Consider the following 6,000-nt stretch of genomic DNA (forward strand, 5'->3'; position numbering starts at 1 on the left):
CGTTTTCTCCCTCAGTTTTTCGCTCTCCGAGGCAGTCCTTTATGTTTTGATTCTGGTATGTTTTAGTGCGCGCGTATGCACGACCCGCGGCGCGGGCGTCTACAGCAAGGAAGTTGATCTACAGTTAGTCTGCCGCGCTATTCGGCGCATGCGCGCGCTCAGCGGGGCTAGACTTTACCGCACGCTATCACGTGGTGTGATCACGGGGGGACACACTCTCTTTTTTTTGCTATATCTTTACTTGTTTAGACTAGGCTTCAAGGCTGTCGCCGGACGCTCCCTCCTTAGTTTTTTTTCCTCCATGCGTGTCAACATGGAGGAAAAAAAACTATGGAGGGAGCATGACGTCACGCGGCCAGCGTTCGCAAGCCGAGTGTTTTGAAGTCGTTTTCTCCCTCAGTTTTTCGCTCTCCGAGCCGGTCCTTTATGTTTTGATTCCGGTATGTTTTAGTGCGCGCGTATGCACGACCCGCGGCGCGGGCGTCTACAGCAAGGAAGTTGATCTACAGTTAGTCTGCCGCGCTTATTGGCGCATGCGCGCGCGCAGCGGGGCTAGACTTTACCGCACGCTATCACGTGGTGCGATCACGGGGGGGGGGGGGGGACACACTCTCTTTTTTTTGCTATATCTTTACTTATTAAGGCTAGGCTTCAAGGTTGTCGCCGGACGCTCCCTCCTCAGTTTTTTTTCCTCCATGCGTGTCAAGCTGGTCGGGCGCGCGCCGGCGTTGGCAGTGCAGGGGAAAACTGAAAATTGATTTTGATGAAAGTAAATGACGCAGTAACAGACACCCGAACCGGGACGTAATGGAGGAGTGAAAGAAGAAAGGAAGAAAGAGGTGCTGTAGTGGAGGTCTCCGGAATTATTTCGACCACCTGTGCAATTTCGCGCCATCTCAACTTGCCTGATGTGATGTGTACGCCAGAGTGATGGGTCACGGCAACTTCTGATGTGCTGTGGGCTGCAAAATTCATCTGTGACAACGGGCGTGATCTAACATAGGTTTCCTAGCGATAAGAACCTTCGCGACAATTGGGTGACAGCTGTCCGGCGTGTCAGCTGGTCTTCGAGGAAGCATTCCCGCTTGTGCTCGGAAGTTTGCGCCAGATTGCTATGAAGACAGCGTGTACCTCAGAGGGAGCTTTGAACTCGCTAAGGCTTCGTTCAACCGGGGCTTGAAGGCAGATTCTGTGCCAACGTTATTCGAGTACAAACGCCCATCGCAGCGGCCAGCTGCACGAAGCGCGGCCGTCAAGAGGAAGCGGACCACGGAGAGCGCGCTTAAAGTACGTTAGATTGTAGGACTGTAGCTGGCGTGAATTCACTTCCAAAAGCTCGCCGTCGAGACAAAGCTTCGCAAAGAGAGGACTTTTGGTTATGCATTCCCCTGTAAGGACGTTGTGCACCGCGGCAACGTTTTGGCAGCAGATTCTTTCATCAGGCTGGGTCGGCCGGCACTCGCCACACGAACAGCTATCAGCGGGAGCATCACATTAACTTTTTTCTGACGACTGTGTCAGAATTGCATGCACGACAAATGACTAAAATACTTACTTCTCCGAGTTCAGACCGTCTCCATGCTGCAGGTGACGCGGCCTGTGGCGTGACTCGGCTAGCTCGCGCGGCGGTGGATCATACCTGAAAGGCGACTCGTCTAGTCCGAAATCGTCGAATGAGTCGTCTTCTAAAGACTCGCTGGTCTAGGAAAAGCTGTTCTCCGCGCTTCAGCCATGTCGACAGCGCGGCTCCGAACTTCGCAGCGCGGCGAACCCGCTAGTGACGTCACAGTCAATACCGCACGAAGGCACCTCTCCGGTTTCGGTTTTGCGGTTTCGGTTTCGAGTTTTGCGTTTTTTGCTGTTTAAAAATTATTTTGGGGTTGCTTTTGAAAACCGTGTATCGTACACATTACAGGCGGTTCTTAGGAACACAAAACAGCCATTAACTTAAAATGGCTGAAAAATCACCGGAGTTGCCCTTTAACGCTATTGCGTCATACCCTTAAGGCGGAGCTTAAAGGGACTATGCAGAGAATTAAAAGCCGCTTGTAAATGTTTTCAATGCTTAGAAATGATGCTAAGAAGCATTCACACCAAGTATGAGTCTTCGGAACTGAGCCGGCAATTTATTACGAATTTTTAAAAACCGTGTTTTTTAAAATTCGCGGGCCGATTGGTGTTTTCGTAGTGACCGATTTTGAAACTAAAATCTGGAAAATAGACTTCACTAGTCCCGTGACTCGGCAGGTCACCACACGCTGTCATTCGCTGGAGCCACGGCAGCCACGACGTCACGGGCACACTTCCGGTAGCCGTGAAAATCGTCTGCTCGTGCCGCCGCGCGACCCCCTCGGGCATGCGTGAGCCAGGGCATTGCCTTCGCGCATGTGGTTTCAGTTTACCTCTGCCCCCTCTTTCTGTCGGGAGTTCGGGAGCCACTCACAGTGCCTTTGTCGTAGTGACAAGCGAAGAAATCCGACGCGCGCCGTAATCCAGGAAGGCGAAGAGAGACCGGAGAGGTGCTGCCGACGCTGCTGCTGGGGTGCTGGGTCAGCGCTGGGTGCGAGAACCGCAAGTCGCAAACCGAACGTCAGCGAATGACGTATTCATGGGCGGGGCCCAGTCCCAGAGCTGTTTTCTTTATTTTTTTTCTGGCGCCCCGCGTGTACGAGTTGAGGGGGGAGGGGAGGAGCGTAATTGTTAATCGTCTACAACTGCGTTGTTATTGATGTTAGCTCGAAATTTCTTTCACGTGGGTGACGAGTGATGGAATGCCTATCTCTCGTCTGCTTCACGTGATCTCAATTAATTTACTGCATAGTCCATTTAAATGTCCTCCCCAATCTTCGTTACTTCTCAGCGGTTCACCCAGTACAGCACAGCCTAACGAACCGAAGACAGTAGTTTTAACCAAGATTCCTGCTTTAAAGCTGTAAGGAAAATGCGTTCCAATAAAGTATTGGGGAAAGAGAGAGGAGACGCAGGCTGCTCCTGAAGGGCGCGGCAAATTGGATGTAGTCTAGCCCACTTATAACGGCCGCAGGCATAGCGAACGCTCGGTTATTATACGAACGAGGGCGGTACATGCTACCGTCTAATTATGTTTTAGGGCAATGGCAATGCATCTCAGGTAGAACGAACAATTGCGGTCGCACCGCTCGGTTATAGCGAACGAAAAGGCGCCGTAAACTTGCCCCGGAGTCGAAAAAAATTGGCTGGCGGTTTAGCATTACTAAGCACGGAATATAGAGCGAAATCACGGTTATTTGCAGGTGGACACCACCGACAAAGCGCGACTGAGGTGTCCACTCACCCAGGGAGCCAGTTATGCGCCTTTCCTTCCCTCAAAATCAACGGAGTCTACAGCGTTGTCAACTCAAACGCCAATGGACCCAATGAGCGCCGGCGGCCTATGGCTTCAGTGCCGCGTTCCCGCCATAACGTTGTTAACGCTGCAGTGCAAACCTGTCTGGCACTACCGCCACGCTCAAAGCGTGATTGAGGTGTCCACCGACCCAGAGAGCCAGTTTGCGCCTTTCATTTCTTTTCGCGACTCTCGCTGAGGCTTCACGCAAACAGGTGTATCTTGCGGAGTAGGAGGCTAATAGCACTTTCTCACTAAAACTTGCGCTTCCAGCAAGTGCGGCTACCCATGAGCGTCTCTCAACCCCCGTTGCACCGCCCAGAAGAGAACATGGCGACCCAAAAAGGCAGTAAAAGAGGCAGCATCGAAACTGTAGATAACCGCCGGCCAAGCGCGCGCCTATGGCCTGCAAGTCAATCGTGTTATCTGTGCTGATTGGACAATGGGCGTAAAGTAGGAGAATCGAGGTGGGCACGATACAGCGGCAGTATTGAAAGCGAAGTACTCTGCGCACGGTCGGTGTTGAACCAACGGGAGTGATTTGAAAAGTTGGAATGCCTTGTTGGAACAGCTGGTCACGTGGTATGCGACTCCTGCTCAGTCGGCTGTCAATCTTTTATGCTGTTACCATGTGCAGAGAGTTCTCAGACAACAAACAGTGCAGCTGATGCATTCTGTGCCAACGTGCACTGCGCTACTTTCGTCGCTGCATACGTCGTTATCCTCTAAGCTCTCTCTCCTGTTCTCATTTTCTTCTCTTATTTCTAACCTTCGTTCTCTTCTTTTTTGTTGAAGCAGGCAGGGGTTATGCCTGTTCTGAAAAGCTCCCAAGGCCTGTTTCTTTTCCATTTTCTTATGACTATATCCATCTTTGCCACAAAAATAAATAGTCTGCACGTTTTTCCCGCGATGTACCACGATCACTTACCGCATCCTTGTCCTAGCAGTCTGTATTTATGACGTCAGGCGCGCAAACAAGTCGCCGTTTTGTTGTAAGAGCGTCGGCATCCCGGCGCAAAAAAAAAAAGAAACTATTTCGTTCAATTGTAAATTCCTCGGCTAAAACGCTGTACCATGTGCCGGACGAACATGAACAGAAGTGCAAGGAGTCCAAACTATATGATTGGTCCAAGGAACTGAAATACTCATCCCTCAGCTACTTTCGTGACATACGCAATCAATGGCAACGCGTCTTGTTATCCGATAGCCGCGCGAACGTCATTACAATAAAATTTCCCGACGTGCACAAAAGTCCCAACTCTCTCTTTGTACCTTGTACTCATTAAGGTCTCCGCCTACAACGTTCTCCTGCATATATATTCCACACTGGTCGATAGGTGTAATAACGTCCATCATTTCACTGGCAGGAAAAAAAAAAAACATGCTGTAAAATTAAAAACAAGAAAGGGAACATAAGCTCAAGAAACAATTCGATATCAATGCGGGCACACCCACGGATGAGCAGTATGTCGCAAGGCCCGATCTTTCAAAACGAAGGCAGCAGCGAAATGCTTCGAACTCGGCGACAGCTGGCGACCGCCATACACGGTCTTGCGTAAGCCCCGCGGCGGCATCCTGCGGAAGCCCCGAGTTATCGCCCGCGCCTTGCCCTGCATCGCGCTACGTGCCTGCTGCAGCTGCACGCGCAATTTTTTTTTTTTTTTTTGCGAAAGGCTGCAAGGACAATGAAGACCCCTTTCGGCGTCCCTGCATCTTGACTCCGGGATGGTCGTGCGTGGCAGCAGCAGGCCGCGCCAGTGACAGGGATACCTCCCGAATCCTCGAAGATGCAAGCACGCGAACAGAAAGTGAAGGCACACGCGCGAATGGAAGGGACGAAATCGGGGATGGAGCGAATCTGTGAGCCTCACGAAGGTCAACACACGTCGCATTCGTCTTGACAAATACTGCGAACATGTTGCCTTTAATAAAGCCAACTTGCGGGCTAGTTGGCCAATGTCGAGAAAAGTATAACTGCACAAACAATGTTGCGCCTGTGTTATTTCATTCGTGTCCTTGTAGTTATTTGTCCCCCAGCTCTTTTAGTGCGGAAGCACTACTAAACACGGTCAAACCCAACCAATAATCTTCTGGCTTGCATGATCTTGGGGCTGACCTTGGGCAACCTTCAGAAATGAAATAAATATTGCGACTGGGATTCGAACCCGCGGCAGCGCGAACAGATCAGCTTCGCTGGCCAGTGCACGAGAGCCCTACGCTATCGCCGCAGACGAACACGCCTCGTGTTAAACTGCAACGCACTCTCGTGCTCTGCATTGCACATCTTCGTCTCCATGAACTTCCATCCGTGAGCAAAAGCTTTCGCGTGTCCTACTTGCAAGGCCGTGGCTACTTGCAAGCTTTACTCAAGGACAACCAATTTTCCGGTGTATTTGACATTATACTGCCCTCCTATAGAACCGCCGTTCCTTTTTTGGTAAACACTGTACTTCATGATTGTACCATGACCAATCGTGATTCTTCGTTATTATTTTGCGGGAAATACACATTTCTACACGTTCGTTAAGTTTATCTCGAAACGTACAACGTTTTATTTTTCAGCAGAACGCTCATCAAAATTTATCGAAAAATAGAAAGTGTTGTAGTAAACGCATAATCAGTGATATATCACCCGT

Source organism: Amblyomma mixtum, chromosome 3, assembly GCF_055824585.1.
Source record: "Amblyomma mixtum isolate Tamu chromosome 3, ASM5582458v1, whole genome shotgun sequence".
Lineage (NCBI taxonomy): Eukaryota > Metazoa > Arthropoda > Arachnida > Ixodida > Ixodidae > Amblyomma > Amblyomma mixtum.